Below are 24,819 nucleotides of genomic sequence, written 5' to 3' on the forward strand. Positions count from 1 at the left end.
AGCATGCAAGATGAGGAGGACTTTAGCCACTAGGTCCTGGGAGTGAGTTTTTTATATATTGATACCCTTCGCATTAAGCTTTGAACTTACTAATGCTACAAAACATAGATGAATCAGCGCATAAGAATAAAGAAATTGGGGCTGCCATGATGGCTCACGGCTAATCCTCCGCCTTTCACCAATGGCATCTCATATGGGCGCCAGTTTGTTTTCTGGTTTCTCCACTTCCAAATAAGCTCCTTGCTTGTGGCATTGGAGGGCAGTGAAGAATGACTCAAGTGCTTGGGCCCTTGTATCCTGTGGGAAACCCAGGAGAAACTCCTGGCTCCTGGCTTCAGATTGGCTAAGTTCTGGCCATTGCAGCCATTTGGAGAGTAAATCAATGGATGGAAGATCCTTTCTTTTGTCTCTTTTTCTGTCTGTAAATCTGCCTTTCAAATAAATAAATAAATAAATAAATCTTTTAAAAAACAGAATAAAGAAATTATCTTGTAAGTACTTTGTCCCTACCAAGTTATCTGATATTGAGCTTTATAAAAAAAATTCTCGTTCAGTTTCAAGGCTTCTTAGTGATAAACATGCTGGCACTAAAGAACCCACTAGAAGTGGACCATCGCCCTAGCTGTTAGAATGCCAGCTGGGACATCAGCATCCCGCACTGGAGAGTCTGGGCCTCCACTGCTGATTTCAGTTTCCCGCTAATGTGGCCTCAGGGATGTGGGATTGCCTCAAGTAGCGGGGTCCCTGCCATCTGTGGTAATCCCAGGTTGATTTCCCAGCTTCTGGCTTTGATCCTGGCTCTGTCCCAGTGATTGGGGATATCTGGGAAGTGAATCAGAGGGTGGCAGCTCTTTGTCTGTCTGTCTTCCCTGCTTCTCGAATAGCATTTTCAAAAGAGAGGAGTCTTTTTTTTTTTTTTTTTTTTGGTAGCTCCTACAGCTGTTAAAAGGAGGCTCCTGGGTCTGGCATTGTGGCATAGCACGTTAAGCTTCTTCCTGCATCACCAGAATACCTTATGGGTGCTGGTGCAAATCCTGGCCGTCCACTTGCATCCTGCTTCCTGCTAATGTGCCTGGGAAAGCAGCAGAAGATGGCCCAAATGCTTGGACCCCTGCTCCTGCATAGGAGATCTGGGAGAAGCTGTGCTCCTGTGGCTTCTACCTGATTCAGACCTGGCTGTTACAGCCATTTGGGGAGTAAACACACAGCTTTTCTTTCTGTGTCTCCTCCTCTCTGTAACTGTCTTTCAAATTAAAGAGAGAGAGAGAGAGCAAGAGTGCAAGGGCTCATAAAGGAATGCTGGTATAAGGCACATCTTGGTCCTGAACTCCCTTGGGAACATTCTGTCACCTTGAAAAGGATCAAACTGTACCTCCTGTCTGTCTGGAATCTCCTCCAAACAGGGCAGTCACAAACACATACTACCAGGACTTCAGGAAAGTGATTTGCCGGATCATTGGAATAAGTCACATTTTATGCCAAAAAGATAGACAAAGTTGTTGTTTTCACTCAATTGATTTAAACTTTAGTGTTGGAAGTGAAATACGGGAACCGAGAGACTGGTAAAATGCCAAGGCTTATATTTAAAGCAAAATATGCAGTCATCTCCCTGAAGTGCTCTCAGGAGCAGAACTCTCACAAACGTGCTTGTGTAGACAGCACTGGCGGCAGAGGAAGCTGCTGAGGCCAGGGGAGCATGGATGGGGGCCTGCAGCCCTCACCTTGCAGGGGTTTCTTCCACTTTGTTCTTAGGCTGCCACGGTCTCGAGGGGCCTGCCAATCATGTCCCTTCCTCCTCTAATTCCCTTTGGAAAACTCCTTGGGGAATGCCTTGTAGCCAGGATCTTCCTCTGAGGAAATAGGAAACTTTGGAGCCAGGCCCTGTAACTAAAATGTAAATCCAGGTGCCCCAGTACATACCCCTTTTTCCTATGTGGTTGGGAAGCTTCAGCTATTAATCTTAGCTTATGCTCCGGTGATAGAAGGACAAAGAGCTTCAATCCCCATGACTTGTGGGGCTGAGGCTCATCATCCTTCACCCGTTGCCCCCTGGTTGACCCCCACAGGTGGTCTCTGCAGTGAGTGGGAATAGCAGGAGAACATGGAGTCACCAGGTAACCACAGAAAGCCAGGCTGGTGACCCAACATGGGGTTTCTCCTTTGCCTCTTTGTAACTTCTACCCGTTGGTTCTGGTTGTGTTCTGTGGACATAGGTTGGTGCTTCAAATTTCAGTCTCTCTGTTCTGCTCTTTCTGACTCCTAGTACGGAGTTACTCAGAATGTGGGGAACAGGTCTCCACCCCCCAGTTCTGTTGTACTACTCCCTGCTTGCACCTGTAATGACTTTGATTTGACCTCCTACTTAGAGCTCTTTACTCCAAGAAAACCTAGCCTTGCTGCATCCAAGTCCTAACGTGTAGTGTCACTTACGCTGCCTCTTCCAAAACAGATGCAACTTTTAATAGCCATGTGTTATTTTTCTGAGTTAAGTGTTAATTTTTGAGGGTCTCCAGAAATGTATTTTCATTGCTTTTTCCTTTGGTTTCCAATTCTTTTCCTAACCCTATTCTCTGGTTCAAGAAATCTCTTTATACAGATCCAAGGAATTATTCTGTTGTCCCATTTCTAGGCATTTTGCTCTTAAGGTTCATTCTTTGTAAAATCTGTGCCTCTCCTCCCCCACTTTGGCTTGTTACCAATGTTTCTTGAATGTATCAGTTTGTTTTTTCCACGTAGAAACTGTTTCATAATCTCCATTTTACTGTCAGTGGTCATCCTTGATAGCAGGTTTGTCTTACCCAGTACATATCACAAGTTCTGAATATACAGCTATTGCAAAGAACCAAGTTAGATACACTTATTTTTTTTAGTGTAACAGCAGATATGGAGTAGTGTAAGGCATGGTTGATGTTCTGGTAAATATTAGAGGAAAAGTTGGATTTTGTTATTCTTGCAAGTATGGCAGTCTTCCTTCTAATTGAAATCTTTAGATGATTGTGTTTATTGTTATTGATATTGTTGATTGAGGTGAGATTCACAAATATGTATTTGCTTTTTGTGCCATTTGCTCTTTTCTTTTTTATTGGTCTTGGAAGTTAGTGCACTGGGGGGGTGGGGGGGAGAGAAAGAGAGAGAGAGAGAGAGAGAGAGAGAGAGAGAGAGAACAGTCTTCCATCTGCTGGTTCACCCCACAAGCAGCCACAATGACTAGGGCTTGTACAGTGAGAGTCCTGATCATCATTCAGATTTCCCACATGCACAAGCTCAAGCACTTGTGACATCTTCCACTGTCTTCCCAGGCACATTAACAGCAAACTGAATAGGATGTGGAGCAACTGGGACTTCAAATGGCACTTGTATATGGAATGCCAACATCACAAGTGACAGCCTAATCATTTATGCACAAAGCCAGCCCTTTTTAAAAAAGCTTATTTCATTGTTAAGAATATTTAGCAAGGATCTACCCCTCTTAGTTTTTGTCAAAATGTACATTACAATACTGTTAGATATAGAAACTGATCTCTAGAAACAATTCATTTTGCATTGCTGATATTTTAAACCCGTTACTGGCAAACCCCACTTCTCCCTCATTAACACTTGGCTGAATACTTTAAATGTTTTATGGGAAAGTCAGGATACATAGAAGTAAACCAACCAACAAAATAGTTGCCACCTACATGGTATTTTGGAAGCATACTGCAAGTAAAATAACATAGATGAATTCTTTGCATGTGTGAGCTGATTTGTATTGGAAAATAGGTTTCTTAGAGTTTGTGTATGGGAAAAAAATGTGTTGCGAAATGCAACAGAGAGGTCTTCCATCTGTTGATTCACTCCCCAAATGGCTGGAATGTCCAGAGTTGAGCCGAGCTGATCAGAAGCTGGGAGCCAGGAGGTTCTTCCAAGCCTCTCGTGTTGTGCAGTGTCCTGAGGACTTGGGCCATCCTCTGCTGCTTTCCCAGAATATGAAGGAAGCTGGCTTGGAAGTGGAGCAGCCAGGACACAAACCGGCCCCCATAGCGGCTGCCAGCGCTTGCAGGCAGAGGATTGGGCTGAAGCACCACTTGTGCTAGCCACTGCAGCAGTCCCCACTCCCCTCCAATTTTTGATCTTTACTCTTACTTCCTTTCTTCCTTCTTGGCTACCCCATCGCTGTCTTCAATTAGCTCTCCTACCACATCATTTCCCCATCCTACCTGATTTTGGTGGCCTCCTAGGAATGCCCTACTTGAACGAGGTGCATCCTTTAAATGCATCTCCAGCACTGAATATGCTACCCCGGACAGATTACTTTCACAATGGAGAGCGTGTGTGGTGGGAACCTTTGTCCCTTACCCTGAACTTGTACTTTCATGAAAGCCATCACTGGTCACCCTGACAGTCGGTTCCTGCAGAGACAGATGTACACGAGAGCACACCTCCCACTTTGCATATAAAGGGCACTTGCACTTTGAGATTTCTGCAAGTCTTTCTGAACGCTGATGAGCGAAGCGCTACCAGTCTATGGTGGGGAGCCGGCATCCCTTCTTCCAGCGTGGCATCTCAGGCTGCTCCGATGTGGAATGTGCACCACATCGCCAGGCTTCGTTGTGAGACTCAGGGCGAGACTATCGGATTCAACGGAAACTGCAGGGGAGTTTCAGGGAGGCAGAGTGTAATTACTTGAGTTGGACTCGGGCCAGGATTCTGGAGTTAACACAACTGCTCTTAGAAAGTCTGCCATTAGATCTCTGGTGACCACAAATGGTTAGGTCTGTGGTTTTAAGTTTCATCTGAAAGGTAAACAGCTCCGTGCAGCACAGCGCCCCTAACACTATGCGGGGGCATCGATTCACACGGACCCAGGGTGGAGAGGCCACCTACTGAATCAGAAACCCCATTTCCTGAAGTACCTACTTGTTCCTGGGAGGTCTCTCATCCTCGCACCAAAGCGGGCCAGCCCTTACTTAGCTAGTAAGAACTGACAGGCTCACAGCACAAAGTGGTACGGCTGCCAGGCTAAATTATGTGCTTGTCATTTTTCCCTGTGTTGTCTAAGATTCCAGCAACAAAACAGTAGGGAATTCCCCATCCACATTTTTTTCCCCTCCAAACACATTCATTCCTCCTCTCTGTAAAGTTCCCGGATCCCACAGTCCAAGTTAAACACAACTGGAATTTCCCTATAAGTCAAAAACAATATTAATTCTGAGACCACATATTTTTCTTCTTGTAGGGTATGTACACAAACACAGCACATGTTGCAGACAGTCTGCAAATGGCACAGAGTTCTGGAGGAACAAACAAAAAGAAAAAAAGAAAAAGAAGAAATGCAAGGAAACTTAAAAAAAAAAAAACCAGGAGAACAGAGATTTGATGGGTTGTCTAACCCAGCAATGAGAATTTTCCTCTGTGGTCTATTGAAAGGAGAGCAAAAGTTGGCACGGAGCTGAGGAGTGATGGTTGGAAGTTCTCTAGAGCACAACTCCTCAATGGGGGCTACTCTTCCGTGGGACGCAAGGAGGACTGGGAGGCTCAGCATGGCACATGGTGGAGCTAACCAAGACCTTGGCTTTGGCTGGAGAGGGGACAGTGATGGCCCCGTTACCTGTGTCCTCAAGGTCATTTTAACCATCTTTTCCAGATAACAATGATCACAGAAAGTTCTGTCAAAGTTAGCTCTTCTAATTGACAGTGGCTTCTATAATTATAATAAAGTCACTAATATTTTCTCCTGTTTTCATTTTTATCACTGGGCATTCATTTTTCACTAACTCAGACAAGGTCTTCATTTCTATGAAGACCCATGTTGACCCCTAAATATCCGATTTTTTTTCCCCAGTTAATGTTGGTGCCCATCTGGTTTGAATTTAGCATTCTTATGAGTCATTTCACTGTGATAGGAACACTCCGCTATAGAAAACTTCTGCTAATATTTTAACATTTTAAATCAAACACTGCATAGAGCATTACCTAAGTCTCCTTGCAATTATGGGAACGCAGGCACTCTATTTGTTCATGCTTCATTCCTCAAGATTTGTTTTTGTCTCAGTTGAACACTGTACATGGTAAATAAATGCATACCCAATCTGCGTGTTCAAACACTTCCCCTTCTTGGGCTGACAGATCCTCTGTAGCTCAAAACTCTTTCAAGACAGTATTTGCTTGAAGAAGGATGAATAGTTCAATAGGAAGTTGGATGGTCTTTCCTTCTCATAGCTGACACTTAACCCATTTAGAAGAACTCGATTTATTTTTTGATCAACATTGACTTTACAACTTACATTTTACTACCCAAATTTCCTGATTTGGAAGCTTGAACTCATTTTCCTTTTACTGCTGGGCAACTTTTCTCAAGGTAGTCTTTAAGGCAAAACGAAGGAGGAAAAAAATGCCAGGAATCTCTTTAAGAAAATACAGCAGTGTCTCCTCTGCCTTCTTAAGCAAATGGATGGTTCCCAGGGAGGCTAGACGTGGTTGTGTACTTAGCCAGAAAATTGAATCCGCACATGGGGTGGACATAATTTAAGTTTAAAAAAAATAAAAGGAGGGTTTTGAAGTATTATTTGTCTATATTAAAAGTGAAGGAAGCATACCTTAACAAGCCCAGCCATTTTGTCTTTTCTTTACTGAATGTGAAATATTTCATCTTAATTTTTGGAGGAAAAAAAAATATCAGTGGTTTAAATCAAGTGCTTCCGTAAGGAGCAGGCCATTTGTAAGGGACGTATGAGTTCCACACTTCAACAAAGACACAAATGAGCTCCCGCTCGGAATGAATAATAGGGTTTTGCTCCCCTATTCCCCCATTAAAGTTTCTTGAGTTTATTTCCTAATCTGCAGGAACAAAACTTAACAAAACATAGCCTCTTACCTGGGCTCTGGGCACCAATTCTTTAAGACAACTTTATATTCTAATTCTCATTACATTTTAGTTCACTGAGGGCGCTGGGAGAGGTTTAAATCAAAATAGGAAAAATAATAACCGTTGACTCACAGAGGTGGGGCTCAGTTTCTTAGTCTTTGTTCAGGCAAAACATGTGTTGGAGGCTATGAAAGCTTTGCAAGATCCAAATGTAGCGATTTGAGCAGCCGCATGCCGTAACTGCAGATCCCGGCTCCGGGCATGACGGATACGTTCATACTTCCCCTTAGCCATATTGTTGTGACTGAATAAAAAATGTCGTCTTTTTCACACAATTTAATTAGAAGCACCAGATGTGGTGTTGTATGACTGATGTCAAAATATGACACTTTTATGTAAACACTTTAACTTAATCAATCAAGTAAATAGCTTTCACTATTTTAAAGCGTTTCAAGTCTGCTTGGTACAAATACGTTATTTTTTTTGTGTTATGCTAAATAGATCATGGCCAGCTGCAGCATTATTAAGAGATTAAGGGAATAAAGTTAGATCTTACTATATTATTTTTCAAGGGCTGACCTTTACAATTTCCTCCTCTGGGAAAGACCAAAAGAAGACAGGGTTACAAAATCCTTTAATTTTGTGGTGCCCAAGAAAGTTCTTCTTGGGAGATCCTATCAAGCATTGCTATTAAAATGCATCTTTATGTTCTCTAGTGTTATTTGGGAACGTTGCATTACTGTTGCTCCCCATCCAGTAAAGAGCGAGAAGTGAGACACCCTCATCCAATGTATTAAGTGTTCTAGAAGTGTGATACTCCTGGGAGCATGGTCGAGACGCAGCGTTCAAAAGCTAAGCCAGCCATTTGTTTCCAAGCACTTCTCCTTATCCTAAGTTGTTTGAATTCCTGGTCAGTTCAAATTGCCCTGTATCACTGGGGTCCATTACATGGTAGGAGTGAGCATGTGCTGCCTCCCTGAGATGTCCCGTCTTGAGGAACGAAACTTGGGGAAAGCAGCTGAACACCGAGCTGCTGTCAGGAGCTCCAGGCTTTGACTGGAACTTGAACCACAATAACATGTGCTGGGAGTCCTGTGAATCCCTGTTTCATGTTCACAGTGAGGGTGGCTGAGCTCACATTCAGTGGGACATGCTTCAGTTTCAGAAGATGTTCAAACCACATGGACTTGGAGGCTTTTCCCAGGCAATAGTGGTTTAGAAGGATGATTTGAATGTGTTTCTAATCAACCTGTTTCTTCCTTGGCCCTGCTTTTGCTGCTGTTTGTTTTTCTCCCTTGCACAGGGCTTTGTGACAAAAAGAGTTATTTTGGGAAGAAAGTGGTTTGGAGAAGCATTATGTAAATGTAGGCATGGATGGACAACAGGCCAGAGTTCTGTAACACTGATCTGGATGTTGACCTTGATGTTGTGTTTAGAATAGTTCTTACACGTTGTACCATTCACACTGTGACTAATAAACAAACCAGTGTTGCCTGCAGTAGGCCACTGTGCAATTCACTTTTGTGGAAATGAATGATGATATGGGGTAGGTAGGCAGGAAGATGAGGTAGGAGTAAATGAGCTGAAATTTTGGTCTGCCCTGCATTGGAACTGCACTCCCTTACTGGTCAATCTGGCATGTTCACTTTCCCACGATGAGTCTGTGTCTGATCTAATATAAGGAAAGAGAAAAGGTGTCACAATAGTCATGTGGAGGCTAAACTCCAGGAGGATGTGATATGAGACTCCTCATTAACCTGATGTTCACTAAATGACCCTCTCTCCCATTTGTATGTTTAATTTTGACACTACCTGTTATTGAGTTAAACAGACCAACAATATGAAAGGACCCTTCTTTGTGGGCTTCTGGATGGTGCTACAGGCCCTTCTGTGGCCTTCTACACTCTCTTCACAGGCAACTCTGACCCACTCATGATGAGAATCTCTCTGTGTGGGATGGTTTCATCCACAAGGGAACCAATGCTCATTCTCTCATTTAAATAAATTCATTCTTCACTGGTGCCTCTACTTTGAATTCTTATCTCTCTGGAGCCAAGAGCCTGGCATAAAGATGAACATATCTATGACCCTAACAAGGGGAGAACAAAATGAAAATGACATTTCCCAGGAGATTCTTTTTTTAAATGAGAGAAAATCTGAAAAAGAGAGAACTAAAACTGTAGCAGGTGCGTGCTTGTCCTTGCAGATTATCTTCATTTATTTTGTTGACGCTAGGCCACCACTTGGGACACCCACATCTCACATCAGAGTTCCAGGTTCAAGTGCCAGCTACTTTGTTTCTATTCCAGCCTTCTGAGAATGAGGACCTGGGGAGGCAGAAGATTGCTTGGGTTTCTGCCAGTCGTGTGGGAGACTCAGATGGAGTATAACTGGGCTCTTGGATTTAGCCAGATATGATCCCAGCTGTTATGGCATTTGGGGAATGAAACAGTGGAAGGTAGATCCCTTTCTTTGTCTCTCTGCTGTTCTCTCTGCTTTTCAAATAAAAATAACTAAATCTTTAAAAAAAAAACTTTGAAAGTCAGAATTACAAAGAGAAGGTTCTTCTGACTACTGGTTCACTCCCCAAGTGAATGCAACTGCCAGAGCTCAGCCGATCCAAAGTCAGAATCCAGGAGCCTCTTTCAGGTTCTCCTATGTGGGTACAGGGCCTCAAGGCCTTGGGCCATTCTCCACTGCTTTCCCAGGCCATAAGCAAGGAGCTGGATGGGAAGTGGAGGAGGCAGGACACAAACCAGCACCCATAAGGGATCTGGAGTGTGCAAGGCAAGGACTTTAGCCACTAGGTTAACCCGCCAGGCCCAAAAGCTATTAAATGTTTAAAAACATGTTTATTTGAGACAATAGGAAAGTTTTAACAGCCAATAATGAGCTAAGGGTAGTGTAAACAACTTACAGTTGTTTATTTCAGAATGAACTTCTAAAACCACTTACCAATTGTGAGTGACTCCGGGTAAGACTGAACCTTTAAGAGAGAGTTGAGACTACTGAAGAAGCCTGTGGGTACTGGAGATCCAGTTGCTGCACTGCAAACCCACTGGGTCTGTCTTAGTACAATCTCTAGGGACACAAAATTAGGAAAGCACCTAGTGATCTGTGATTCAGTTTTATGACCGTTGCTTTAAATACATCGTAATTCCTGACTCTATGCTGTGTTAGCCTTACTTTCAGTGTACCCGTCAGCATGAGAAGCCTTTGGTTGGACTTGTCTTAGAGTCCTGGGACAAAGCAGGCTTGCTTCCTAAGCGCTGCCCTCCATTCTTTCCCACCCTCCTAGTTTCCTGTACCTTATCAAGGCTTATTTACTTCACTGACCCTACTTAGGTTACAGGCATTACCTGGAGAAAACAGTAAGTAAGAAACAAGTGAACTCACCAAGAAGAGGTGTGGGCTTTGTTCTCTAACTGGATTGGTTTTCTAGACCACACACCTTGAAAGCAATCAAATGCTTTTCATGCCACTTAAGCTGGCGGATGGGTTGTTGTGTCCGTGAAAAAGCCATGGAGTCAGGTTGGCATGCAGATCATTTTGCTGCATGAATCCCAAAGTAAAAAGAATCCAGGAGGGCTATGCTTCCCCCTGCCTTCCCCCTTCTCTCCGTTTTCCTCCTCTTACTTTTTCTCTTATTAAGGCATCTCTGTTTACATTGGCAGATGGGAAGTCTAAGTTAAAGGTGGGTGGAGGCATTCAAGGAAGGAAGTGTGTGGGGGAAGAAATGGAAATGTGGTGGGTCCAACAGCCACCCTGTTTCGCTTTGCTGGAATAGCTGAAGAATCCTCAGATGAGTGTTTTGAAGAGATTCTTTTTAAATGCCGGCGAGTGTAACACTTTCTCTTTATGCCCTCTCTTGCTGGATTTTGTAGGGCAGCAGATGGGGAGGCAGAACTCGAGAGAGATTGCAAAATCTTCATGATGGACTCACAAATACTTTGGAACTTGTTCCTAGAGCAAATACTGCCACGGAATTTCCTACATCATGGCCCAACATGTGAGTGGTGAGGATTTAAAAGCTTCTGGGGACTGTTTTGCAGTATCCTATTTTCTAGTGCTCAGCTTAATATGGACATTTCTAGAACATACCACTCTGCCTACCAGTGACAATTATTTAGCATTCTTATAGTTTTATATTTGCTTATTTATTTGCTAATTTTATATATTATTACACATTAATTATTTGATATTCAAAACTAATACCCCATTATATCCAGCATCTTCCTACCTCGGGGTCTTTGTATATTTTTGGCAAGGAACATTTTCACTTCTCATTCCACAGCCCACTTACCAAACTTCCATTCATTTTCCATTCAAAGTCTCAGCTTAAACACAGTGTTAATGAAGCCTTCCCTGGCTCACCCAGGCTGGATGGATACAACTCTTAACACATAATGTGTCTCTCTTTGAAAACATATATCTCATTTATAATTTATTAGCTCTTGGGCAATTATATGCTTACTACTAGGCTTCCCTGCCGGATTGTAAAATTCTAAAAGTAGGACAGCATCCAATTCATTAGCATATCCTTCAGGCCTGATGTGCAATGGATTTCCTATGGATATTTGTAGGAGGAATGAATGAGTTCCTTTACTATTAATAACTGTTACTGCAAGGCAGTTGCTACATGTATGGAAGACCAATCACCTGCTAGCTTTAAACAAAACAACAGTAATGGCAATGGTGCTTCACAACAGCCCAAAGCTAGTGTAAACACATTCATGACAAATTCAGAAACAACAGACAGAAAATGAGGAGGAGGAGGATGGTGTGTGATGACCACTTTTTTTTTTTTCTCTGCAATATGCAGTGGATGTTTCTCCATTATGTTGAACTGTGCTGGTAATTTTCAAAGATCTTCACTTATAGTGCACTTCCTCTAGTAACACATAACTACCTGTTAAGTCTGTATGTTAAGAGACCAAGTTCTGGCTTTGAAATACATTCAGTTACTTCATCATTCATCCAAATGCATGTTGAATGGTGATTGTGCAAAGTCATAAATGCCAAGGGATGACATGGGCTAAAACACTTGACCACTGCAAGCCTCAGTTTCCTTAAGTATAAAATGGGATTCTTTTTTTTCATTTTTAAATTATATTTTTGAAAATCTTTACATAGTTAATTAGTGCACAAAGGTTCAAGGGCTACAGGAAAGTGGGTAAGGCTATGATTTCCACACATTTTTTTTTCTATATCTGGAGTAAAGGGGGAGGTAAAGGGAGAAGCCCCACCCAGTCTCCCACCCATCCTGGGTCCCTGATGTGGGACATTAAAATGGGATTCTTAAGATTCAATGAGATGGTCCTTGCACAGCTTTTAGGACACGGTCTGTCATAAAATGACCTTTCAATAACATTAGGGACTATCATCTTTATGTGTCAGGAACTAGGTTAGGGTTTAACCCTAACCACCCACAGATACGAGAGAGGTGATCCTGGTTTTCCAGGAATTCATAACTTGAGAGAATGATTGGCGCCACAGGGCTTGAGAGCAACTTTCCCTTTCTACACACAGCCAAGTTGATAGCATGACCATCAGCAGTTTCTCACCGTGCTGTATTTGATGACTCCCAGCTTCAAAGCTGTTTTGGCAGAGCTACAGCGTGTTCCCGTGGCATCACTTCCTGCAGTGTTTTGCTTCCTGACTCTTTGAGCAAGTGTTGCATAGAATGCTGTCTTTCAGAACCTGTGGCACTGGGATGGTAGCACAGAAGGCATAATGGACATTTACCGTGGTGCTCATGTTCTATTGCACTTGGGTGCTGCTGGATATGGGGCCGAGGGTTCAGAGAGAAATTGTTCACAACCTGTGAAGCATGTGAATCCTATGATGTTTAAAAATTCTTGGCAGAGAGAGAAGTGTTGAGTGAAAGGTAATAATGCGCTGTTACCTTCCCCTTTTGACTGTTGCAATAGCTGTTGGAAAGGCCTTCGAGAAATCGGTTGAATTGGACTCTTGTTGTTCTGCTTTCTATTTATTAAGAGAGCCTCCTTATTCTTCTGCACCGTCTCCCACGAGTAGTCTGTGATTAAAAAATATTTTGGACACAGACATGTCCTGTTCCCAAAAGATTTACTTCTTAACACATTGGGTTCTCAGCAAAATTGAGAACAAGTCTTGGCTATTGCTAGTATGGGTAAAAATGTCTCACCAATGTCTGCTTTTTAAAATTAATTAATTACTTTTTTTATGCAATCACAGCCTTCTGGGAGGTTGGTTTTTGTTTATGGTAAATTTTGAATGATATCCTAGAACTTCTCATTCAAATTTCCTGGAGACTTTCACTAAGATGGGAAACTCCAAAACTACATAGCTCAGATCATGCATATAATTTGTAATTCAAAGATGATTTTCTCTGTACACTTTGGCAATTGTTCTTTGCTTTTGATTTTTCTCATTTGTATCTTCGTGGTGACTGTACTTGTGAATGTAGTTAATATTTATAGACACCTTACTATGTATCAGACATTGCTTTAAGAGTTTTACATGAATCAACTTCATTGATACTTTACAACAACTTTATGATTGAGTGGCACAATTATTCTCATCAATGGGCGAAGAAATGGTGGCAGAAAAAGCTTCAATCAGTCAACCATGGTCACAAACTACGAAGCAGGGGATCTGGGATTTGAACACAATCTGGTTCCAGAATTGTGCCAGCCCTTAACCTGTTATCTGTGTTAACATTCACATCTAAGACTGTAGAAGACCAGAAAGGATATCCCTCCAGCCCAAGGACTGAGCCAGTGATAGGCAGCCTGAAGTCCTGGGTCTCAGTGTTGAAGTGAATTTTGCTACCCAAGATCAATCCTTAAATAATTGCAATGTACGTGAATGAAATTGACATCTTGAGATCTGATTATTGCCATAACCCTTGTCTACAATCTTGCATAACAGTGGTTTTTCTACCTTCTCTTTCCTAAATTCTTATTGGAAGATTAAGCCTGTGACTACAAAGCAAATTGTAACTATGCTAGCACAAAATTGATAGGAGAAAAAAAAAAGAAAGGAAGGAAGTAGGAATGTAAGAAGTATTATTATGTACTTAAAAGTTGTATATATGAGGGCCCGGTACAATGGTTCAATAGCGTAATCCTCACCTTGCAGACACTTGGATCCCATATGGGCGCTGTGTCCCAGCTGCTCCACTTGCCATCCAGCTGGCCTGGGAGAGTAGCACTCATGTGGGAGACCTGGAGGAGGCTCCTGGCTGCTGGCTCCTGGTTTAGGATCAGTGGCCACTATGGACATTTGAGGAGTAAGAAGGTGGTTGGAAGATCTTTCTATTTCCTCCTCTCATCGTAGGTTTGACCTACCTTTCCAATAAAAATAAATGTTTTAAAAAAGAGTGTATATATGAGATACATTAAATAAAGAATTACAAAAAAGATCAATCACCTTTATGTACAAAGTCGTGAAAAGAAAGAAGTGTTGAGAAAGCTTTGTTCTCAGGGATGCCCACATGTAAGATATTTATCCTTGGATGGATTTAAAGCATTTAATATGCTTTGGGCTCATAAATCCGGATCTGGTAAATTAAAACAGACTGTCAAGTGTCTCCCTGTTCTAGTTGCAGAATTTTAAGTGTTGCATTCTTAAACAGTGTTTTCAGTGTAAAGATCACCTGTAAATGGAAACACAGACGTTTTCTCATGAGTTTGCTCAAACTAAGCCTCCAGTGGACAGTGCTATCCTTGATCTTTCTCTGTTTGTTTGCTTCATGGATGTTTGTTTACTTGAAGTCAATTTCCTAAACCTCTATCAGGCCCAGTGGGATGGTAAGTTAGACACAGACTGAGGTCACCAGCTTCAACATCTGGTTTTAGGAACTCCAGTACTTGTCACCTGTAGCTGGAAGCTGCTAAGCTCTATCCCTAGAAGGAGCACATACTTTGAACAGTGAAGGTGAAGATTTATCAGGCCCTCTTACGCCTCCCTACGTAGAGCTCTGGGGACACAGCAAGGTGGTCTCAGCTCTTAAAGGCAGTGGACCAGCAACACCCAAGCGTGATAAATATGGGGCCCTTCTTCCAGCCTTCTCTGTGGTCTTAGAAGGCAGCTACAAATTTAAAAATCTGTCATTATCAGGACTACGATGTTGCTAGGTAATGAGACAGTTTTGCAAGTCCCACATTGTAAATCTGATGTTTGCTTATGTAAAAGGTCATATTAAACAAGATTGAGTTCAATAATTGTGCGGTTTCTTGAATTCTATTTATCTTAATACCAGAGACTTACAAACCAAGAATATTCATAAGATATATAATTATAAAATAACGAAAGCATAAAAATTCATCGAATGCTATTTTAAGAAATTGCTCATCACAAGGAAAGCAGTTTTAGGGAAATTCTTGAAATATATGTGTTTATATATGTGTGCAAATACATAAGTCTAAATAATTCTAATAATTATTAGAGTCTAAAATAATTCTGAATAATCACATTTACTGATATATTTGTTTTTAAAAAATATTTTACTAATTATTATTATTATTATCATTTTATGATACAGTTCCATAAGCCCCTGGGATTTCCCTTATCTCTTCTGCAACCCTCTTCCCCCCACCAAATTCCCTTATATCATTACTAAAGTTTAGTTATTAATACACAATCATATGTCCATTATTGTGGGCATGGACATTGGCAGAGAGTCCAGTATCCTATTGTCAAGATACAGTAAACAGTTTCATTGGGAGTTCATCTTTAGTCTGGAAGTAGAGATGCATACTGCATTGTATCCTCACATCTGGATATGATAGTCTCCATTTCACAGTTACTGTACATCCTCTTAAATGAAAAGCCACAATACAAAATCAACTATAGGAAGGAAAATAGAAATTTACAATGCCGTGAAGTTAAATAACATGTTACTAGATATGACAGTCTCCATTACACAGCTACTTTATATCCCCTTAAATGAAAAAGCCACAAAACAAAATCAACAACATGAAGAAAAAAGAAATTAAAAACACCATGATGTTAAAGAACATGCTAGTGAATGACTAATGTGTTGCTGAAGAAATGAAAAAGAAAATCAAGAATCTTCTTGAAGAAAATGATGCTACTGTATGATCATTGAATAATTTGATCAGAGAAAGTGTTTTGAAGAGATAAAATTAACCAAAAAAAAAAAAAATCCGTGAGATACAGCTTCTGCTGATCCTTGTTTGTGAAATATGTCTCCTGTAGGTAACAGATAGATGGGTTTTGTTTTTTAATTCAGTCTACTAATCTATGATGTTTGCTTAATGAGTTTAAGCCATTTACATTCAGGGTTAATGTGAATAGGTGGTAAGTTGGTCCTATCATTTTAGCAATGGGTTGTTCATTGGTTTACTCTTCTGTTGTCATTTTACTGGGATGTTCTTCCCATTTGCCTTTGGTTTCGTTGGGTGCTATTCCTCTTCTCTGTCAAGAGAACATCTTGAAGTATCCTTTGTAGGGCAGGTTTGGAAGAGGCAAATTCTTTTAATTTTTTTTTTTTTTTTTTTTTTTTTTTACTGTGGAAGAATTTTACTTCATTTTCAAAGACAAAAGAAAGCTTTGCTGGATATGTTATCCTGGGCCAACAATTTTTCTCTTTTAGAATCTGGAATATGTTGCTCCATTCTCTTCTTGCCTGCAGAGTTTCCTGTGAGGGGTCTCATTTGAGTTTAATTGGCATTCCTTTATATGTCTATCAATTTTTTTCACTTGCACAATTAAGAATCTTTTCCTTATGTTCGATTGAAGAGAGCTTGATTGTCATGTGTCATGGTAGACTGCTTTTGGTCAACCCTGTTGGGAGTTCTGTGCCCGACCTGGATGTTGTTTCCCAATTCTTTGTCTAGATTAGGGAAATTCTCCCTTGTTATTTCATTAAATACACCTTTAATCCCAGCTTCTCTTTCTGTACCTTCTGGGACTCCCATAATTCTTACATTTGGCCTTTTAATAGTGTCTTTCAATTCTTGAATACTTTTTTGGCCCGATCCAGCTCTGTTTCCAGATTTTTGATTGCTTCTCCCTGGTAACAGGAAATATCTTCTAATTTTGAAATTCTTTCTTCTGCCTCCTTCATTCTATTTTGGAGACTCTCTACTGTACTTTTAATTTCCTCCATTGTATTCTTTGTTTCTGATATATCAGCTTTCATTTGGTTCATTTCCTGTGTGACATGTTCCTTAAATTTCTTGAATGCCTGCTTTACATACTTCTCATTGTTGATAAGCTTTATAACAAGTGTTTTGAATTCTGTATCCCCCATTTTCTTAATGAATTCCTCAGTGAACTCTGAGGTTGGCATAAGGTTTTTCCCCTTTGCAGGGGAGTCTTCAGTAACATTCATTGTGCCTTTGTCTCTACTTTTGCTCTTGGTCATTGTACTTCTGGTTATCAGATTCTTCTCCTTAGGGCAGGTTTCTAAGCTCTGTTAGCCACAGGTCTACAGTTCGTTTTTACTTATTGCAGTTGGTACATGGCTACTAGTATATTTCTAATTATAAGTTATTTATGCTCATTTTGGAAAATGTGGAGGAAAAAGAAGAAAATAAAGCCATCTTCAGTCTCATTAATGTTTGAAATTTTGACATCCACAAAAAAGGCAATTGAGTATTTTTTGACAGTCCTTTAGCAAGCAAATATATTGGAGAACTTAATATGCATTTGAATTTCAAATACAAATAAGAATATTTGATAACAGCACCAGTTACAATGGCTCTATGCCATATTTTAAAAAAAATTATAAAAAGAATTTGTTTTGTTTATTTGAAAGAGTAACAGAAACAAAGGAAAGACAGAGAGAGACATCTCCCATCTGCTGGTTCACTCCCCATATGGGTGAAAGTGCTAGGGCTGGGCCAAACTAAAACCAGGAGGTTGGAATTCTACCTGAGGTGTCCACATGGGTTGTAGGGAGCCAAGTACTCATGACAGCTTCTGCTTCTTTTCCTAGGATATCAACAGGAAGCTGGATCAGAAGTGGAGCAGATACAGCTTGAACCAGAGTTTATATGGGACAACAGCCTAAATTTTCTTTATTACTTGAAAGGTAACACACACACACACACACACACACACACACAGAAAGAGAGAGAGAGAGAGAGAAAGAGGGAGGGAGAGAGAGTTTTCTCATCTTTTGGTTTACTTTCCAAGTGGTCTGAATAGCAGGAGCTAGGACAAAACCAGAAGCTGGGAACTAAATGAAATCTCCCACGTGTATTGCAGGGCAGTACTTCAGCCATCACCTGTTGCCTCTCAGGTCCCCACTGGCAGAAACAGACAAGGGAGCCTGTTTTTAAACCCAGGCACTCCAATAAAAGACTGAGGCATCTCAAATGATATCAGCTGCTGTCCAAAATGCTCACCAATGAACATATTTTATACTAGTATATCTCTTCTATTTAAGGTTATAAATTTCTTCTTATTTTCCTTTTAAAGGTCACTTTCTTAAATTATAACGATATACTCTAATTGTGGAAAATTTAGAGAGTAGAAAAATGATCCCAGTTAATCATTCCTGCTTTTCCTTCTCTTTTTTCTTTTTTCAGGTGCTATCTTAGAAAAGGATAGACTCATGTCCTCTCAGAAAGACAAGCAATTGTTTATTGGATCAAATGCAGAAAACACAATTTATAATAATATCACTTAAGAATATCCTCTATTATCATGAAAGATCTTTAATTGAACATAGTATCTTATAAGCCAGCGTACAGGAAAGCTAGCACGCCATGAATGAGGTGATGATGATAATGCCAGCAGAAAGGGAGATAAAATAAGAAAATATAAGGCCAGGAAACTATGCAATCATCAAAGCATTATACTTCAGGAACAAATCTCTATCTATCATTGGATATGTGCAAATGAAAATTTTATCAAAAAAATTGTCACGCTAGAGTTAATGTCTGGTCCATTGATGAAGATGCTGGTTTAGGTGTCCAGTTTCCCCATGCCGGAGTGTCTGGGTTCTGCTTTCAGCTCTGGTCCTCCACTCTTTGCTCAGGTTCCTGACTTCAGCTTCCTGTCAAGGTAGACCCTGCGAGGCTGCCACATAGTCCGGCCACACAGAAGGGAGATGCAGCTTGCTGTTCCAGGTCAGGATTCTTGCCCTAGCCCAGCCCTAACTATGAGGGGCAAGTGAACCCACAGGTGTTAGCATGTTCACTCTTTCTCTGCCTTTCAAATAAATAAAGCTGGAGTGAGAGAAGGCATACAGCATAGTGGAATCTTTCAGTGTGTCCATGCCTTACAAACCAATCAATCAAATTTAAGATCTTGGGCTGTAGATCTAATGTAACTATTTTTAGAGGAAAAAAGGACCTGAAAATACCAAAAAAAATAGAGAATGTCAGATGCCAAGAAACATGCTCAAGAAGGAGAAAAATATAATGAGAAAAATATTACATTTATACATTCATAGGGATCTTATTTTTGCTTTCATGAATTTTAAAGTTGCATTGATTTTGACTGCACCAATTTCATTAGCATCTCATTTCTGCTTTGGGTTTTTAATGGCGTACAAATGAACTATGTGAAATGAAGGCCAGCAACCCATGTGTGTTTGAGAATTTTCTTTTTAATTCCTTGGAAAATTCCTTTAATGTTTGGAAAGTGTCAGCTGTGGATAGCAGCGAATTAGAATAGGAAATCCAATCAGTGGATGTTCTTCTTCAACAGATGCTCTTCATAAGCACTAAGGTCCTGTGATTCAGAGCATGGTTCAGAAAGGGTGGCCCGGAGAGCACCTGTGTCAGGGTACCCTGGGTGGTGATTCCAAGCTGACTCTATAGGAGGGTATGTGGATTCCTGGGCCCAATCCCACACTACCTGAAAGGATATTTAGCTATAGGGCTCCAGGATTTGGGTAATTTTTATGTGCATCAAAGTTGGGAAACATTATGTAGAATACATGTTCAGAGGTATTTGTTCAAAATCCCCAGATTATGTAAATCCAGAAAATAGCAAGGATGGAGTACATGGTTCTTTCTCATCCGTTAGTCTGAAATTTGGTTTGAACAGGCTAGGAGGCAGATAAAATCCATTTGAGAATGGTGAATGGTATTAAAGAGAGGAGAAAACCAGGAAAAGGAATAATAATAAATGCCATTTAAAAATTGTTTTCTGTTCAGTACTTCCTTAGATAACCATAAGGCATCTTATGTAATCTTCTCAAATGAAACTAACTCATTTTTATTTTATGCTGCAACTGCTGAGGCACAGAGAGATTAAATATCTAAAATTGGGTCTCCCTGCTACTAGTTGTAATGATGCTGCACCTGTTTAATTCTAGAACCTGGGACCTGGCATCTAGTTTACCGTGCATTCAGAAATTTCTTTCTTTAAAAAAAGCATTTCATTTATTTTATTTGAAAGTCAGAATTACAGAGGGAGAGAGATTCAGATCTTTCATATGCTGGATCACTTCCTATATGGGTGTTATAGCCAGAACTAGGTCAGTCCCAGGCTAGGAGCCAAGAGCCAGGAGCCATCAGCTTCTTTCTGGTCTTCCACATGGATGCAGAGGCCCAAGACCTTGGAACACCCTCTACTGCTTTCCCAGGGAGTTAGGTTTGAAGTGAAACAACTAGGACTAGAACCGATGTCCATATGAGTTGCCAGTGCCACAGGTAGAGAATTAGCTTGCTATATACCATCATGCCAACCAATAACAACTTTTATAAACCACAGCTTTCTTTTTCTCTTCTTTTCTTGGATCCAGCTTGAGCAGTTGACATCACACATGCGTGTTGAACCCCATGCTGTAAGAACTCAGAGATGTGAGAACCACAAGCTATAAGAACTCAGAGCTCTCTGCTGTCATTTGCTATTGCTTTTCACATTCATAGCTTAGTTATTCTTTCAAATCACAATATAGGCAAGGCCTAAATGTCTGTTGTGTGTTAAGATACAAGGAAAGTTCCAAAAGTTCATGGAAAGTAGAGTTAAAAAATATGTCAATTTTGGTGAAAAACATGCTTGAAATCCATGCATAATGTTTTCATGATATGCATATTCCATGAACTTCTAACTTGAGAAAGCTCAGGACATAACCTAGGGCTCCTCTTAGCATGGCAGAAATTCAGTTGTTTGAGCTATTGCAATTGACACTTCCCATGGTCCATGTTAGATGGAATCAAAAGTTGAAGACAGGAATCGAAGCCAGGTACTCCAATGTGAGTGATTTGCCTGCTAGGCTAAAATGGCCACTGTTCGAAGACTCCCTCATATACTTCCAAGTTAAATATACATATATGTGTTACATAACATATATATAGATACATGAATATTCTCTGTCTTTTTGGTGCTAGTTACACTGAAAGATTCCGTTTTGAAAATCCAGCAAACTGTACATTCATGAGTTATTTAGATTTCTGCATGTACTTTACATAATTGATAAAAAATGTAAAAATAAAGCATTAGTCTTTAATTGAAATATGTAACCAACCTGATGAAACACACCTCTATTGTGTCATCTTCACTGATTCCACAGCCTTCTTTCATTTCCAAATCAACAAACATTTTCTTGGAGAGAAAATGGTAAAGTAATTGTTCCAACAACTGCATAGATAGTAAGTATTTGTTAGACTGGAGACCCAGAGTGGAAGTTAATCCCTGGTGAGGGAAATAGGCTGCTTCCCTGTTAAATTCTTTTCATCTGTTCGTTTCAGTCATCCTAAAAGTTTAGCACATTTTTCTATTATGTTAACACATTGTGTACTGAATAGACAGACCAAAAGCATCTTGAATATACTTTAAAAATTTTTTGCTTAAGTAACCTCACAAGACTCCCACATTCTTTCGTTTTGCCTGCATTGAGAATCAGCAGTTACTTTTAAGTTTTAATAAGTTTCACATGTTTTGTAGTGAAACTGTGTTTGGTTAATTCCAGCCTTTAATTAGTAGCCTCTGGATTGGTGTATACCAGACACGGGGATGTTATTAGTGCGAACTGAAAGTTATGTGTGTTACTCCGTAACAGATCAAAACAAACCTTGTGCGCTCTGACAGCATTAAACCCCACTGAGACCTGACCAGGATATGGTTTTCAGTTGTAAAAGAAAATTGTAATTCACAAGTCCTTGCCAGATGTTGTACCCTGATACCTCAAATTCATTGCACTTACCCAGAGTAGGTGGTCATTTGGGGTTCAGCCAAGGGAAGGACATGGTTTAGTTTTTTTTCCAATCATTTAAAAATGAGATTCTTTTAAAGTATTGTATCTTGGTTTTTGAACATTTAAACTTTTGGTAAAATGAAAGATGGTGAACTTGGGAGGATGCAAGACACACCTTTGAAATCCTCACATCTTGTGTAAATTTTTTGTACAATGTTAAGAAGAAAATTCGCATCTGCAAAATGTAAAAAGATGCTAGGATTCAATAACTGGACAGGAGCAGATTTGAATGATAACACAGACAAAGGAGATGGTATCTGTTTTAATAAGCAAACAGAGAATTTTAAGATTGTTCTCATTGACCAGTCCATATCATGTTATGGATGCTACCAAGTGTAAAATTACAAAAACAAAACAATAACAAAAACAAACAAAAAAAAGCTTGACTGGACTGATGAAAGAAAAAGCTCTAATGTATTTTTAGAAACCAGTTTGATTGGCAGTAACCTCTAGAGTGTTGAAAGATATTAGATAAAGTTCAAATACTAATGTACCTGGTATATTTACAAGTGGTTCGTGTGGTTATACGAGGACAAGATTCTACACAACTTGGAGTTTAACACACAACTGTGAACTTCTGGACTTCTAGGCAATTTACATATTCACTCCCCCCACCACGCCTCAATTATTCTGTTACATGATTTTAGTAAAACACATATTTTGTACCTTACATTTTTAATATCCTTTCTTAAACTATAGATTTGCAAATGTTTTTCTTTGGTTAGACAATTGGCCTTATTCTAATGCTTATTTCAGTACAACCTCAATATAATTTTACGGTAATATATAATGCAGATGGTAGGATATAGTAGTAGCTTTCACCCTACAGGCAAATCATATTTTATCTGGCTATAACTATAAAAAGTGATTCCTAAGGGATTGGTGTAGCAAGACTTTTCCCCCCAAACTGAATTTTAATGTCCAAAAGGTCAGTGCTAAATCCCAATGATTTAAAATGTAAATTATTACATTAGTTTTCGCTAGAAGTGAGTAACTGCAGAAATTAACTCCGTGGTATTCTGATTATACACATAATTTGACACTAAGTGCCCTGTTGACTAATCTGGAAGATACCATTAGATTTCTTTGCTTTTAGAAGCCCCCGATTGCCCATTCTTGATGAAAGAGCAACATTTTAAAATGTGGTGGAAGGAAGCCCTCTTCAAGAAACTGGAAAAGTTTCATCCTCTTCTCACCTTGGGGGACATTCTGTGTGTTTAGAGTCTCTCAAACTCCCCTCTCTCTTTTCACACATCTTGAACTTGTGAGGAAACAGTCATTTCAGAAAGAGGGTTTTCTTTTATCAATATCAAGAGCCAAAATGTTGTATTTTTTTGTTTTGTTTTTAATGGGCGTTTAGGATCTCTGGTGATAATTTGTGTATGTGAACTAAGCAATAAAATCACACAGACAAGCCTGAACTAACCTCTGAGGCTGGAGAATAAATTTGAACCTTCTTTGGAATTTTTTCCTTTTGACTTATTTTCTGCTGCAGACACAAACCACAGAGGCGGAATTTGTTGCTCTCCATGCTGCCTATAAATTGCTGTTGGCACTTCATAGGAATAGATTTTTACTCTTTACTTTCCATTTTAGTATATTCTTTTAAAAACTATTTTTATGTATTTGTTGGAAACACTGAGTGACACATGGAGAGAGTGAGGGAGAATCTTTTATTTGCTCATTCAATTTCCAAATGTCCACAAAAGTTGGGGTTCAGTTCAGATCAAAAGTTAGGAGTCTGAAATTTCTTCAGGATCTTTCATGTTGGTTTTAGGATGTCAAGTGCTCTGGCCATCATGTGCTGCCTCCCACGCACATGAAGAGAATACGAGATCAGAAAAAGAGTAGCTGGGACGTGAACTAGGTAGTTTGAAATGGTGCCTCAAGCCACAGCCCAACCTGTTATGCCACAATGCCCACCCTTTTCTCCATTTTAAATTCGAAACTTTCTACTTCAACAGTTAACAAGATGTGAAGGTTCCATCTCGTTCATTATTTTTTCAGAGTTGTCATTAATGACTTATTTTGGAAAATTCCTCCATTTCAGATAAAAATAGGTAACTTGTGAGCAGTATGTAGTCAGAGGGAGACACTGGGCTGCGATGAGGTAGCCTTCTGCTTGAGATGCCCCCTTTCCCACGTGGGAGGGCCTGGGGTTGTGTCCTGCCTCTGCTAAAAGTATCTGCTTCCCATGGGAAGGACCCAGGTGGAGGCCGGCCCTGACTGTGACTGGCATTTAGGTCAATCTTTTCTATTTTTTTTTTCTTCTCTCTCTGTCACTCTACCTCTCAAATGGGTAAAAATTAACTTGCAAAAATCTCTAGTCCTTGAAAGGTTGTCTGATAAACTAAACCCACCATATAATCAATAAAACTTCATCATATCATGAGGATTTATAAATATGTGATTCTTTGGGTCTTTATCATTGCTCTTGTTAATTGCTGGGGATAGCATTGTGGTGTAGTGTGCCCATGTGCTACCAGCACCCAAAATCAAAGTGTCAGTTCAAGTCCTGGCTGCTTCCGTTCCTATTAAGTTGCCTGCTAATGTGCCTGCAAAAGCAGTAGAAGCTAGCCCCAAAGCTTGGGCCCCTGCTACCCATGTGGGAGACTAGAATAGAGCTCCAAAAAGGAGGATAATGAATTTACCTTAAGAGGATTAAATAAGACAATAACACATTGGACATTTTTACCATAATTAGTGAAGAGTCATTTTCATGAAGTTGACCAAGACGATGCCAGCATGCTGGATATGGTGGTGTCGATCTGGCTTTCTTCACTGGCGCAGGACAAGGTTCTTCTCCCCT

General features: G+C 40.2%; 1 long non-coding RNA gene across 1 annotated transcript in view; it reads left to right on the forward strand.

The window, feature by feature from the left end:
- LOC121157861 overlaps positions 1-17,916 on the forward strand; it is a 55,811-nt gene extending 37,895 nt beyond the window's left edge. The window contains exons 3-4 of the long non-coding RNA XR_005884105.1: positions 10,729-10,853; positions 17,793-17,916. This is a non-coding gene — a long non-coding RNA (uncharacterized LOC121157861). The remainder of the gene's footprint in view (positions 1-10,728; positions 10,854-17,792) is intronic.
- The last annotated feature ends 6,903 nt before the right edge of the window (positions 17,917-24,819 follow it).

This window comes from Ochotona curzoniae, unplaced genomic scaffold (genome assembly GCF_017591425.1).
Source record: "Ochotona curzoniae isolate NIBS_2020 unplaced genomic scaffold, NIBS_Ocur_1.0 contig_1014, whole genome shotgun sequence".
Taxonomy (NCBI): domain Eukaryota; kingdom Metazoa; phylum Chordata; class Mammalia; order Lagomorpha; family Ochotonidae; genus Ochotona; species Ochotona curzoniae.